This window comes from Nelumbo lutea, chromosome 2, assembly GCF_056320005.1.
Source record: "Nelumbo lutea isolate HS-2025 chromosome 2, American lotus-T2T, whole genome shotgun sequence".
Lineage (NCBI taxonomy): Eukaryota > Viridiplantae > Streptophyta > Magnoliopsida > Proteales > Nelumbonaceae > Nelumbo > Nelumbo lutea.
In genome coordinates this window covers 27,026,117-27,042,358 of record NC_142685.1, presented here as the reverse complement: position 1 = coordinate 27,042,358, position 16,242 = coordinate 27,026,117, and the positions used below count along the sequence as shown (strand labels likewise).

Here is a 16,242-nt window from a genome sequence, read left to right as displayed (position 1 = left end):
CTCAATTTGTTGGAGATTCATCTGTTTAGTCAATCTCAAATATTGGAGTAGGGTTATTACTTCATCTTTTAGTGAATCATCCATCCCAATTGGTCCTAAATATAAAACCGGTATTCTTCCTTCTGTAAAAGCAGATTTGCAAACTGCCATAGACCCAACAAAGTGCATCTGGTCTTGTCTGGTCTAATAATTAACCCAGGAAAGCATGTATTACAAGATTCCACAAACATTTTATTAAGGAAAATATAAATACCTTATTCTTAGATCTAGGGGCCCTATGACCAACATTTGTCAGACCTCATTTTTCTCTTTGTCTCTCTCTTTTGGAGGCTCTTTCTCAGACCTTCCTCCCATTCCAGGTCTCAGATAACTAGCTTGCAAAAGAGCTATGATGGTCTAATCCCTCACTAGAGGGTACATGGTGTAGCCCCTTCGGGGGTTTGGCCATTTTTTGTCTTCTCCGGCCCATTTCTCCTTAGACTTTTGGAGTCAACCACCATGGCCATATCCATGGAACGTATACATTCTCCTTCTCTTAACACACCTCCAACATTGGATGAACCTAGGTTACCTACATCAATTTCACCCTTTACTGTAGTGAAGGGGTCCCACTTTCTTCAATAATAGGCTTTGAGGACAATGATCCTGCTATTAAACTCCAACCTTTGATATGTCCCAAACCGGACCCCTGACCGGTTGGTGACCGAACCTGCTATTGCACTCCAACAAATCCTACCACATGGGTTGAGCGCCTTCACCAAACTAAGATTATCGAGCTAAGAAGATTAACCAATTATTTTTTGCTTTTGTAAATAGAGAAAAGAATGAGGCTGCTCATATATATCGACTTGCTATAACTCTGCCCAAAACTCTCATGTGCATTTTTCTTATCGTTAATATTAAATCTTCTTTACCGGTTGTTGACCGACAATGCATCAACTTTTACTGTGTTTTGGGTATGCAATTAAACAGAAATAATCCACAGTCCTTGCATCTCCTTAACTTCCCTTGTGTCCCAGACTGATCATCCTCAGCAGCAGCATTCTGCATGGTCAGACTTGAAAGGAAAAGATGTTTGATTGATGTGTCTCTGCTGCTGCTTCCATCGTTTGATAAAATTTGTCTGAGATGCCACAGGCATTCCGCCATTAGTTTTGCAGTAGGCTGTTTGGAAGCTGGAAAGGGTTTCATTGTGGCTTTCTACTAAAGGATTCTTTGGTTTCAAATACCACATGCATAAGACTGTAAAGGAAACAGTTTTATTAATTTCAAGTATCAAATCAGGATTAATTCCAAACAGGTTTCAACTAAATTTCAAGTTTCAGGTTAGTCAGAAATGAGAGCTGAAAATCAATGAAAACTGATGGTGGGTCCAGGTCCTATATACATGAAATCAATGGTAACTGCAGTACATGCAGTTCTGATGAAATGAGGACACCACCATTTCCCAAACAGTAATCCTAGCACATTGTTTCCAGAAAACCATCATCTTTGTGCTTGTCGACATCTTCTTAGTTCTATTTATTATTATATTATATCTCAATTTATTGGGTATTTAAGGAAAATAAAGGCCGACCTTGAAATCATTCAATCTCAGAATGAACCCATTCCTCCCTCTCTCTCTCTCTCTACATTATACATTATACATTATAAATGACAAAACAAAAAAGTACACAAATTAATACATAAAAAACACTCCTAAAAGATTGTGCATCAACCCAAAAGATTCCTTTTGAATTGTTTTATGAGTTTGTTAGGAGCCCATGACTACTATCTAGATGAAGCCCCCAATATTGACAACGTTTTCCTGGGTCATGCCGACCCAAATTGCCCAGGTTCATAGTTTACTACATTGGTTCTTGGAATAATCCAAGTATATGTCGATCAAGATGCATGGACTTCAACATCAATTATTTCGGTTTATGACGTTGATTCATTAGGTGGAGAAATTAGTTTGGGAGTGGAGACAGAACTGGGCAATTATTGGCTATATGATGAAAAAGATGCAGCAAAAAGAGAAAAAAAAAAAACATACAGAACACCCAATCACTCTAAAGTGATATACTTGTTCACTTTTGGGACGGATTTCCTTAGATAGTTGCAGCCATGGCCAACTCATCCAACGAGCTCCTAGAGCCACTGCACTAATCAAGTTTGGGTTGCAAATTCATGTCTTCCATCACTACAAAGTCAGTTCGATCTGTGTTGCTCGTTTCTGGCTTCCACAGTCCCTAGCATTAATCCAGTTAAGGTTGAAACATTTTCGTTTTCAATCCTAAACCACGCTTAAAAAGTGAGACCACTTCTCTTCTCCCAATTTCGGATAGAGGTGTTAATGGGTTGGGTCTATTCAATATAACCCAACCGACTTGATTATGTCGGTTATGGTTTCGTGGTTTCATTAATTGGACCAAGATCGGTTCTTGCTGCTTCGTACCATTGAATAGTTATATTGTTAAAAAATGGAGTTTCAAGTTGTTATTCATAGTAATTATATTTATAAATGTCAAAGTCTAATTGGGATAAATAATTGGTACAATTCTGGATCGATTTTATAGAACCCATTAATAATTGATTCAAGACTGATTGATAGCTTTAGTTTGAGTTTCTTCGTTAACTTGGGTCAAGGCCGCATTGATCTTGGGTTCATGTTAGAAGCTTTTAGGTAATGTTTGGTTTGAAGGAAAATGTAGAGAAAGACAGGAAAATCTATACAAGGTTTGTAAAGGTTTTTTTTATCTTTTCCTTCCTTTTTCTACATTTTCCTTCAAACCAAACACAACCTTAGATTTTGCATTCCGTGACAAGGTTCATTGTCCAATAGGAGTTGAGATGTACTCCCAACAAAAGCCATTCCAACATGATTCATGTCCGCACATCTTATACATGGTGGTAGATGTATAAAACGGGCCGGGCTGGTTTGTAGGTTGAACCTTGGGCTAGACATGACTGTGGATCGGGCCAAATCTATTTATTTAAAAAATTTGAAAACTTTAATTTTATATGAATTTTAATGTATACAATAATTAAATAAATTTAAAAAAATATATTTTTATTAATATTTGTTTGTGTGTGTGTGTGTCGTGACAACCCACGAGCCATGGGTGGCATGGCATGATAGAGCGGGTCATTCTGACCCAGCCCACTGACCTAAAACCCCAAACCTGATACAGCCCATCAGTCCATACAATTGTGCTGGGCCATGGCACAACCCGTGGACCATTGGACTGGGCCGGGCCGGGCCGGCTCCAAATCATGCCAGGCCACGGGCAGCACAGCCGACTTACACCTCTAGATGGTGGGTTAGATGTATGGACACAGATGCTGTTGGGATATGTGGGGATGCTTTTTTTTTGTTGGGATGAGATCCAGACTTATGCAATAGACCTATAGCTATCCCTGATATCTGCAGCCCAGAAGGCAGAAGAGTCTAGGCTGGGCCTAATATGATATAGCTGCAGAATAAATATTTGCGTGGCTAAGAAATAAGAACCAGTTCTAGAACAGGGAACTTGCAAATTTAGCCCAGTGGGATAATTACTCAAGCAGAACTGGGCTAGGGCACTGGCATTAACAAACTAGATTGATTAGTTTGAGATTTTGTACATCGCTTGGATGGATAAGATTAGTCCATTGTTTTAGCCTTTGGAGGTCTTCAATGGCCTTAATTTTTAGACTAATTTAGTACATTATTTGGATGGCTAAAATTAATTGCTTGATTTTAAGTGACCACTTTGATAGCCTAGATTCCAGTGTTGATTCAGTAAGTATCTATCTATACTACGTTAGAAAGTATCAATAGCCCTCAAAATTTTCTGAAATTTTATTTGGACAAATTTTGTCCTTGTGATAATGTTTTCAGATTTTAATTTAAGGACAAATTTAATATTTTGTTGATTGTTTTAAATAAGTTACTTAAATGTATTGTAACTGAAATTTAATGGAGTTTTAGCTAGAACGCTAGATGTATCTTTCTTTTAATTAATATTGAACAAAATCATTATTATTTGATTATCTTTAAAAATAGGCCCAATTGTCACTATTTAATCATTTTAAAATGTGGATTTTGAGTGTGGCTCCACAATTTTGATTATGGTTTTTGGCAAGGTTTTAAAAACCAACCCCAAAACAGAATCGCTTTGACCATTGATTTTTGGGTTAACGGTTTAACCATCCAGATCGAACGATTTGACCCACGACATTAAATTTTTGAGAAATAAACCCTATAATGTCCATATTATATTTATATTCTAATTTATAATTTTTGTTCTTGTTATTCCATTAAAATCAACGTTTAAAACTTAAAAGCCTATCCTAAGCATTGGACTTAAGGTTCAAGCCCAATCTGTCCAACTCTTGGACCCGTTTAAACTAAAATTTCATAAGGCCCAATCTAAGCTTTGGTTCGTCAATCAAGTTTAGATGAGACTATTAGATCTGATGAGGAACTTTACATACATTTGGTTCAGATTGAGTTAAAGTTAGGTTAGGCTCAATTGCTCAAGTTACCTAAGGGTTAGGCTCAAGTCCAACTTGAGGTTTTGCATTCAAGTCCAATCAAAAATAAAAAATCCAAACCCAACCCATATAAATTTACAGGCTAGATCAGTCAAGACGTTCAGCCCAAGGTGCACCCTTATTTTTTGAATGGCTCAGATTAATTGAATAATGGTGCAGCATTTTGATGGTTGAGATAAATACATTAGTCTAGTGGACTTATGAAACAACTTGATTGGAAGGTCTTTGGGTTAATATGATACATCTATCATTGTAACACTTCAATGGCCAAAATTACTAGAAATAAATGCACATCGCTTGATTTTCAATATTAGTTGACTGATCTTGAGGCACAAATTCAATGGTTTAGAATGTTGGTTCAAATATAATGGTCATCTCCTTTGAGGATATTAAATGGAGATAAAATGGGTAAAGAACAAAGCTGTCTTATGGATAAGATATAAACACACAAGAACTACATATTTTAATATTTTATTTAAAGAAATACATTATAATGAACAACATCGGGATTCTAAAACATATAGATATCATACAATAACTTTACTAATAATTCATCAATATTTGAGCTTTCAATGTACTAAAAAATCATTACAAGCCACATAAAGTTTTTCTTAGATCAATGAGTGATGAATCATCGATAGATCCATATTATAGTTTTCTCTTACCATGAAAATCATTTAGAATATGCGAAATAAATCATTTTTTTTTTATTTTTAAAATTAAGAAAAATTCATCTTTGATATAAATTATTCTTAGATCAATGCATTTAATAGATCATTCATGGATCCTTATTGTAGTTCTTTCCTACAATGAAAATCATTTACAATGTAAAACATATTTTCTTTTTATAAGTTTTGAAAAAAAATCATAAATATAATGAGTTTAGATCACCGGTATATGTCAATGACCGAAACTGTTAGAATAGCCTATTAAAAAAGTCAATAAGTTTGGATGAATATTAAGGCCATGTTTGGTTCAATTCTCATTCTTTTTCATTCTTACCCAAGATGAAATTCTAAGATGGAAAAAAAAATGAATAAAAATGGAAAGAATGAGAAAATATTGCTATGAACCAAACACTTTTTTTCCAAAAAAATGATTTTTTTTTACAGCAAGAATGAGAGTAAAATTTTAACCTGTTTGGTTACAAATGTCATTCTCATTCATTTTTTTATTAATCAAAATAATAATATAAGGGTTAGAGGTGTAAAATGTGCAGTGTTGGATCCACATAAAGTGTGGGTTGTGCAGTGATGCCCTCCCCTGGGATAACTTGGGTGTCGGCCCGGCACGTTCCACGGCCCAAGCCCATGCGGGCCCATGCCGTGCTACAAAAATGCATCTTTAGATGTGCTATGTGACATATCTATAACAAAACAAATAAAAAAAATTGCATTGCTATGTGACATATCCATTACACAAAAATGCATCCATACTACTTGCTTACAAGGAAATTTAAAGATAAATAATTCAGCTCAATATGCAAACAAAAATAACCATGAACATGGTTTTCAAAAACATTCAAGCTAATATTAGTAGAAACTATTTAAATTGGTATTAGGATTCTGTATTTTATTAACACTCTTAAACTTGCATATGTTCCCACTACCAAGCAATATTTGGACCTGAGAGAGAGAGAAATGTACTACCCTCTTATTGAGAAGCAAATCCTAATTTGTTTTCTTAGAGGTTACATATTATCAGGTTCTTTGTTTGTTTTAGCAATGTTTTCTTTTGGTCTTAGAGGTTACATATTAGCAACTTGCGCAAGTATAATTCCTCAATTTGAGCGTAACTGAGTAGTAGAGTCAAGTAGGGTGCAATTTAGGCAGGTTAAGTAGGACTTGCATTTAGTGCTTTCTAATGACAAGTTGAGTTATTTTTTCTTTTTCTCTTTTTTTATGAAACAATGTGAAATTAAGATTTTAACAATGAACCCCATAAAAATGCATGAAAGAATATGCATTAAAACATGTCTATTGTTGGAATATATGTTTTTCATATTTGCATGAACCTTAATCTTAACCTCAACCCAAGCTAAGTAATATCTTTACTTTCTTTTTCCTTAGTTTTCTCTTTAATGTTCGATCCCTAATATAAGTTTATATGAGCCAGATGTAAATCAGTCATCAAATATTAGGTGTAAATTTGAATATTAGAGGGAAAAAATGAAGAAGAGAAGTAAGAGCAGCAATACAAGAGAAGAAGATGGTGGAAAGAGAAGGAAGAAGAAGATAGGTTCGAATTATTTTCCCTTTCTCCTCTAATCCTTTTTTATTAAGAATTAATGTTAGAGTAATGACAAGTATGCCCTTAAGTGGGCGGCCAGTTAGGCAATAACATAAAGAGATTAAACAAAAAGAAATAACAGGCCCATTAGCCAATAAGAAAAGAAAATATATTACAAGAGAAGATACTTGGACCCATTCGGCCTAGTCTCTTTACACTCCCCCTCAAGCTGAGCATAGATGTCAATCATGCCCAACTTGCTTATATAGTGTTTCATTTTCCCTCTTCGAACTCCCTTGGTCAAGATATCAGTCAATTGTTCGTTTGATGTGATGAATGGTAAACAAACTTCTCCTGAGGAAACTCTTTCCCTTATAAAATGTCTATCAACCTCAATGTGTTTAGTTCTGTCATGTTGAACAGGATTATGTGCAATGTCAATAGTTGCTTGGTTGTCATAGTAGAGCATCATTGGCTTCTCGCAGTCAACCCCCTAATTCTTCTAAAAGGGATCGTAGCCACAGTAATTCTGACACACCATGTGCCATTGCCCTATATTCTGCTTCAGCTGAGGATCTAACAACTACAGACTGTTTCTTACTCCTCCATGACACAATGTTCCCACCAACTAGAGCACAATAACCTGAGGTGGATCTCCTATCATCAGCACATCCTGCCCAATCAACATCAGTAAAAGCTTCCAGCTTCATGTGTCCATGTTTGGCAAATAGAATACCTTTCCCTAGAGTACCTTTCAAATAACTCAGAACCCTTTTTGTAGCAATTAAATGAGTATCTCTGGGAGAATGCATAAATTGACTAATAACACTTACTGCATAGGAAATATCTAGCCAAGTCATGCAAAAATATAACAACTTCCCAAATAGTCTCTGAAACACCCCCTTATCAGATTGGTTTAGCTCCAAATTTACCAGTCTTAGTAAGGAGGTCAAGGACATATTTACACTAAGGAATGAAGATATCATCCTTAGATTTAGCAATTTCAATGCCCAAAAAATACCGAAGATCTCCCAAATCCTTGATCTCAAATTTAGAGTTAAGAAAACTTTTTAGTTTACTGACCTCTTGAGTGTCATTACCCGTGACCACAATATCATCAACATAAACTATCAAGAAGGTCACCAGAGAGCCATTTCTGTTTAAGAACAGGGTATAATCAGATTGAGTTTGTGTGTAACCAAATGAGACAAGAACAACCCTGAACCTCTCAAACCAAGCCCGAGGAGACTGTTTGAGACCATAAATAGATTTCTGTAGTTTACACACCTTGCCTTGCATTTCCTTCCCATACACCCATGGAGGCAAAGACATATAGGCCTCTTCAAGTAGGTCTCCATTCAAAAAGGCATTTTTAACATCAAACTGGTGTAGAGGCCAATCAAAAGTAGCGGCTAGAGATAACAAAACCCTAAATGGAGTCATCTTAGCAACAACTAGAGACATAGCAAATGACTCTTCAGATTTCTCCCATTTAGGAGAAATGCTAAAGAAATGAATCAACTCAGCAAATGTGACATCCCGAGATACAAAGCGGTTGCCACTAACTAGATCAAAACAACAATATCCCTTCTATGTGGAAGCATATCCCAGAAAAAACACATTTACGAGCCTTAGATTCAAACTTGTGCCTTTGATGATTGTGAACATGCACATAGCAAGTGAACCCAAAAACACAGTAACTAAGAGAAAAAATATCATCTGAGAAGAAAAGGCTAAAGGGGGTTTTGAATTTTAGGACCCGAGAGGGCATACGGTTGATCAAAAAAGTAGTAGTAAGAATAACATCTCCCCAAAATTTTATAGGAACATGGGATGCAAACAGGAGGGTCTGACAACTTCAACCACATTCCTATTCTTCCTTTCTGCGACCCCGTTCTGTTGTGGAGTGTAGGAACAAGAACTTTGATGAATAACCCCAAAAGTTTCAAGATAGGCGGAGATGGTTTTCTCAAAATACTCCTTAGCATTATCAGAATGGAATATTTTTATCCGAGTGTTAAACTGGGTGATGATGACTTCATGAAATTTTTGTACAATAATTGGTACTCCATCCTTAGATTTCATGAGATAAATCCAAGTGTAACGAGAGTAGTCATCAATAAAAATGATAAAGTACCTGTAAACCCCCATAGTTGGCAAATGATATGGCCCCCACACGTCAGAGTGAACAATATGAAAGGAGAAAGAGATTTTTTATTGCTTATTGAATAAGAATGTCTACAATGCTATGCCAGTTCACATGACTCACAATGAAGACTCGATAAAGACACTCCCTTAAACATATTTGGAAACAAATGACTCAAAGCAGAAAAAGACAAATGAATAAACCAAAAGTGACATAACAAGACTTTATTAACAGAATCTAACAAAACTGACTCTAAAGCAACTCTGTTTGGTGGTCCAAAAGCTCTATCCAGTGTGTCCAACAAGTATATTATGTTTGTCTCATGGCCACTCCCAATCGTCCTCTGAGATTGCAGGTCCTGAAAAACACGAATGGGAAAAAAAGGTTATGCTACAATTCATGGATTTAGTTAAGCTGCTAAAAGATAAAATGTTTGTTTTAAGTTTAGGAATATGAAGGACAAAGGATAAATGAAGGGTGCCAGAGGTCTTTATATCCCCTTTAAAAAAGATGGGAGCAAGAGGCCTGCCAACAAGGGATATTTTCTCTTTGCCAGAGAGAAGGTGGTATGAGCATAAGATATTAGATAGGCTGGTCATATGGTTTGATGCACCGAAATCAATAATTCAAGGGATTTTATGATTATCTGAAACTGAAGCATGATTTGTAGAAGCATGAATACATGAGTGAGAAAATGCAGATGAAGATGATGTGTTGTTGTTGGAAGATTGAGATGAAGAAACAGTAGCTTCCAAGTGATTTATTAGCCTCCCATACTTTTCATAATCCGCATTCATTGTTGCCAATTGCTCAATGGTTGATTTTTCTTCTCTCCTGATTTCCTCCTTCAGGTATTGTAGCAACATTAGTTGTCTTGGGCTTTCCTACCTGACTGCCCTTCTTAGAGCTGTTGTTATTTTTAAACCTATCAGGAAAAAGCTCATGATGAAGCTTCCAACAAGTGTCCTTTGTATGCCTCGATTTCTTGCAATATTCACATATCTGCTCATTTTTATCAGTAGGACCCTTTGGCTTTATTCCAGCATGTACAAAGTGTTCTGTAGGTGGACTCTACAACTGAACCTGCCGCCTACTCTCCTCACTGCTTATCATAGTGTATGCCTGAGAAAGAGTAACCACATCTCTGGCTAGGATATTTTGCCTAATGATGTCAAACTCAGGGTTGAGTCCAGAGAGAAATTCAAATACCCTATTTCTCTCCACCAACTTCCTATACATTTCCACATCATTCTTACTCTCCCATACAACTGTCTCCATAACATCAATTTCTTGCCATAGGGATTTCAGTATAGAGTAGTAGATTGCTACACTCTTCTCCCCCTGTCATAGGTTCTTCACATCACTTTTCAACTTATAGACTCTGGCTACATTCAACTTCTATGAATAGGTCTCAGTAACACTGTCCCATATCTCCTTAGCCGAAGACATCTAGAGATAATGCTAACTTATATGGGGTTGCATAGAATTGACCAACCATCCTATGATAATATAGTTCTCTTGCATCAATCTCTCAAATTCAGGGTCTGTCTCTTCGGATTTCACTTTACTACCTGTGAAATACCTGAGTTTTCCTCTACTACAGACATAAATTCTTATAGATGGCCAAGCAAGATAATTTGTCCCATCTATCTCGATTGTGGTCACACCAATAAAAATGGAATCTACCGAGCCAAGGCCAGAAACCGACACTTGCTTGAACTCACTTCCGTATGGCTCCATTAATCAAACAAAAATCAAAAACCATAAATTTTGTCTATATAAACTTACTTAAAGTCAAACCAGAAGCCAAATGCTTGAAAACTAGGGTTTTACTCCATCTAACTGTTGGGAAGGAAGAGAGAAGATGCAGTCGCTCCTACCAGAGCTTTCCAATCTCTTCCAAACTTGAACCGCCCTTCTTTAGGAGTCAAAAGACACCTCCCAAGCACAGAGCGCCACACCCAAAGCTTCACCTTTACCTATACCTTTGAAATTTTCTAACCGGCTAGGGTTTTGGATAGCAACAGAACAACACCACTTCTTGACAATATCCAACCAGATTTAAACTCTCCAAACCCTCTACCAACTAGGCCAGAGATCCTATGAACTATAGAGAACCTATATCTCCATACACTCTCTTAATCTAAGGATGTATGGGAAAAGAGGAAGAAGAAAAAAAGGAAGAAATAGACCTGCTCTGATACCAAGATGTAAATCAGTGCTCAAATATTAGGTGTAAATTAGAATATTATAGGAAAAAAATGAAGAAGAGAAGTAAGGGCAGCAGTACAAGAGAAGATGGCAAAAAAAGAAGAAAGAAGAAGAAATGTTTGAATTATTTTCCCTTTCTCCTCTAATCCTTTTTTATTAAGAATTAATGTTAGAGTAATGACAAGTATGCCCTTAAGTGGGTGGTCAGCTAGTCAGTAACATAAAGAGATTAAACAAAAAGAAATAGCATGCCCATTAAGAGAGGCCCATTAGCCAATAAGAAAAGAAATGATATTACAAGAGAAGATACTAGGACCCATTCGGCCTAGTCTCTTTACAAAGCCATCTCAAACTCCAGCCTAAAGCTTAGGTTGGATGGAGCCAGGTCTGATTTGGTCTCATTCAAGTTGCAATATTCTTGGTATAGAATCTATAAAGGTTTGCCTATCAAGACATGGGTAAATTTGCCCTTATTTCTAGCTTTATGTTTTCAAGCCTTATTTTCTTGTATAATAATTTGTAGTGGTTTTCATTAGATAGCCAATAAAATCAACATTATGGATCTGCTTCAAAGAATAAGTCCAAATTGGCGCATCTCAACTCATATTTATAGCCTTTACTTGGGTTGGGGAGAAACAAAAACTCACCTACTAACCTCCTATACTTTTTTGTCTTATATTAGGATTAGTTCTCTTCTTTCTTTGCATGCAGGTAGACACCTCCCCTGGATGTGGTAGGCCTTTTAGAAGCAAGCTTCTTTAGACAATTGAAGAAGAGGGAAGAATAATGTGGGGAGTTACAAAAGAAGCTATCTTATGGTCGATTTGAAAAGAAAGAGGAATTATGGTCAAATATCTTATGGTCTATCTATCTATGGTCAAATACCTTATGGTCAAATGCTTGACCATAGATAGCTTCTAAAATGCTTGACCATAGATAGAGAGATTGATTTGGGGAGTTACAAAGAGGGAGTTATTTGACTACATGACCATCAAGGTTGTACATTGGTTGAAAATGCTTGAGTTATTTAAGGATCTTTCAGTTGATGATATATCAAAGGTTGGAGTGCAATAGCAGGTTCATTGTCCTCAAAGCCTACTATTGAAGAAAGTGGGATCCCTTCACTATAGCAAAGGGTGAAATTGATGTAGGTAACCTAGGTTCATCCAATGTTGGAGGTGTGTTAAGAGAAGGAGAATGTATAAGTTCCGTGGATATGGCCATGGTGGTTGACTCCAAAAGTCTAAGGAGAAATGGGCTGGAGAAGAAAAGAAATGGCCAAACCCCCGAAGGGGCTACACTATGTACCCTCTGGTGAGGGATTAGACCATCGTAGCTCTTTTGCTAGCCAATTATCTGAGACCTGGAATAGGAGGAAGGTCTGAGAAAGAGCCTCCAAAAGAGAGAGACAAAGAGAGAAAAATGAGGTCTGACAAATGTCGGTCATAGGCCCCCCTAGATCTAAGAATAAACTATTTATATTTTCCTTAATAAAATGTTTGTGGAATCTTGTAATACATGCTTTCCTGGGTTAATTATTAAACCAGACAAGACCAGATACACTTTCCTGGGTCTATGGTAGTTTGCAAGTCTGCTTTTACAGAAGAATGCCAGTTTTATATTTATGATCAATTGAGGTGGGTGATTCACTAAAATATGAAGTGATAGCCCTACTCCAATATTTGAGATTGGCTAAACAGATGGATCTCCAACAAATTGAGGTGGAGGGGGATTCCAAGTTGGTAATAGGGTGGGTGCAAGCAAATAGCTTGGGAATCTCGACCCATAGATAGACTGTAAGGGAAATCAAGTGCCTAACAACGGAGATTGAGGTATGCTAATAGTTTGGCAGATAATTTATCTAAGCAAGGGGTTCAAATACAATAGATGTGTTGGGCACATTTGTAATTTCTTGGGGGATTAACTCCATAATGGGGTTGCTCTTTTCTCACAACTCCTGTTTGTACTTTGTTTTTTTTTTCATTTTAATCAATTTCTGTTTTTGTGTTGCTGATAAAAAAAAAGGAAGGTTGGGTATACTATAGATGGACTAGAAGATCAGAAAATGGACTGGCCAATACTCTAGCAAAGCAAGGGATTACTAAGGAGGAACTATTTTGGGCAAAGTTGTAATACCAAGATACTTTGAGGTTCAACACCCTTTCCCTGGGTGGGTGGCAATTGTACTTCATATATATACATGGTGGGCTGTGTAAGATTGGAAGCTAGAAATTGAAATGTTTTATACTATTATAAGGGTTTATCTATGCATATGCATGTCTTTCTAGCTTCAACTAAATAACATAAACCAACTAATAGTTTCCATGTTTATAATTTACCAATAAACTTCATACAGAAACAAAAAAAAAAAAAAAATAGTGTTTTAGCTCTTACCTTGTGTTTCGATAATACATAATGAGCATCCACATGACACCACAATCTGCTACATTTCCCAGGCTCCTCTGGAGATTCTTCTCGAACAATTTCCCTTCCCATGTCTCGTATTAGATTATGCATCATCAACTCACTTCTCATATTGATTTTTAGAAGAGGCTTACTAACACTTATTCCAATTTCTAGAAAGAAACCACAACTATCCAGTATTCCAGTTACATTATCCTTGTTCTTTCCAACAAAGAAGCATGCAATATCAAGGAATATATTTCTGTTTTTATCGTCTAGCAAATAAAAACTTATTCCAAGTTTTTTCTGAACTTATCAGGTGGAATATTTTCAAATTTCTCTAACACGGTTTCCCATTCAGATATTCTTTTGTCAACAAGAGAAGAACCCGAAACCTCAAGAGCTAAAGGAAGTCCTCTAATGTAATGCATCACACGGTTTGAGAGCTCTACATAACCTTCTATAGGATGATTTGATTTAAAGACATCCCAACTAAAGAGCTCAAGAGATTCATCATGATTTAACTTTTTAACCTTATATTTCTTGTCCACTTGAAGCACATCCAACAAATGATCATCTCCGGTTGTTATGATGATTCTACTTCCAGGACCAAACCAATTGTGTTCTCTAGCTAATGCTTTTAATTGGTCCATTTCATCCACATCATCTAGAATCAAAAGAACCATTCTATAGCAAAGTCTTTCTTTAATCAAATTTATTCCACGAGCAATATTACTAATCTTAAAGCCACTTCTCATTAGGATATCTAAAAGAAGTTGGCCTTGTAACTGAACTAGACCATTACGTTGTTGTGAAACTTCATTGACATTTTCAAGAAAGCTACTACCTTCAATTTTGTGAAAGATCAAGTTATAAACAGCTTTGGCAATGGCTATCTTGCCTATTCCACCCATGCCCTAGATCCCTATAATACGAACATCATTAGATCCAACACTTAACAATGAATATATGTGATCTACGCATAAATCTATTCCAACTGGGTAGATAGCAACATCCAACATCGTTTTATTCAATTTAGTAGATACTTCGTCAACAATTCTTTGAATGAACTTTGCCTCACGCTTGCCAAATGTGATGGAAAATACACAAGCAGGATAAAAATATATGGATTTGAATGAAGCCAAAGACCCAAGAAACAAAATCTATTGAGGCATTTATTTTGGTTATTTGTAGCCAAATGCTAATGTCCATATCAATAATTAATAATGGATTGAAAGCAAAATAGAAAAGAAAAGAATATGATTACGATATTAGATCTTATTTCAATATAGAATGTTCTTCTACCTCAATTGTTTATCAGTTTTATTCATTAAAAAACTGGTATCAATTTTCATTTTCTTTTGGATATCTAACAAATAATAGAAAACTTCAACCATGTTTGCTTGCAGAGCGAATCCAAATCAAATATCAATGGTTCTGATTTGCATGTATTTGTTTATAACTATGATTTGCTTGGATTATTGACTTATTTGCACTCATTGGAAGATGCAAAATTTGATCCACTTTCCTCTACCTTCATTATCTCTCATATAAAGTGCAGACCGCATCATTTTGCTTCCCAACTTACTTCTCCAAAAAACAAAAAAGAGAAAAAACAAGCATTCTTCTTGATTTTTTTTCTCATTTAAATGTTTTATTTCCAATTTTATTCCACTCAATTTGTACTCAGCCCATTTGCAGTTTTATACAGTGCAAATGAACTGCAAGCAAATGAAACTCTAATAACATTTTTTTTCTTTCTTTATTCATTATGATGAGATGAGAACATGTGACTACTCAATTCTCAAAAATTGATGATGTCGTATTGATATTAAGTAGCAAATAAACATGTTTTAGAAAGATTACCTATTAGCAACATCTCAGAGATCCCACCCTGACAAATTGGCTGCGTCTGTAAGAGCTTGCCTCCACTTTGTTTTCGAACATCCGATGGATCTACATCATAGAAAACAGGTAGAACCGTCTGGTCCATCATCCGATGGACGAGGGTTTATGAGAAAGTTTAGGTGAAAGAGAAAGATAATGGAGAAAGCTTCTGTGTCCTTTCAGCCAATGATTGTAAGCTACATATATACAAAGTTCCCTCGCAAGGATATCGGCTAACAACTAGGAAACAAATCACCGACTCCTAAAATTATGGTAACTAAAACCAATTTGACAACTATCCTAAACTAGCACAAAGATTACATCCTAAAATATATACGTGAAAATATACGATGAAGCTCAATACCCCCCCCCCCTCAAGTTGGTGCATGCAAATGGGAAATGCCCAACTTGCGAAGAAGATGTTTGAATTGTTGCTTGCCCAACGCCTTTGTAAATATATCAGCAAGCTGCTCGGAGGTCCAGACATAGGAGGGCTGTATATTCCCATTCCGAATCTCATCGCGAATAAAGTGACAATCCACTTCAATGTGTCTAGTTCTCTCATGGAAGACCGGATTCGCAGCAATATGCAAAGCTGCTTGACTATCACAGTATAATCTCATAGGATCAAGATGACCAACTCCCAATGAGTACAAGAACCCTTTCAACCATTTCAATTCACATGCAGTTGTTGCCATAGACCTGTATTCCGCCTCAGTCGATGATCTGGACACTGTATGTTGCTTCTTCGTCTTCCACGAGATTGGTGCTTATCCCAATAAAACAAAATATCCGGTGAGAGAACATCATGTCAATGGACAACTGGCCCAGTCAGAATCACAGTAAGC

General features: G+C 36.3%; 1 pseudogene; it reads right to left on the bottom strand.

Annotated features, from left to right (window-relative positions):
- Window positions 1-13,368: 13,368 nt before the first annotated feature.
- On the bottom strand, window positions 13,369-15,503 carry LOC148869402 (disease resistance protein RUN1-like; annotated as a pseudogene).
- Window positions 15,504-16,242: the final 739 nt, after the last annotated feature.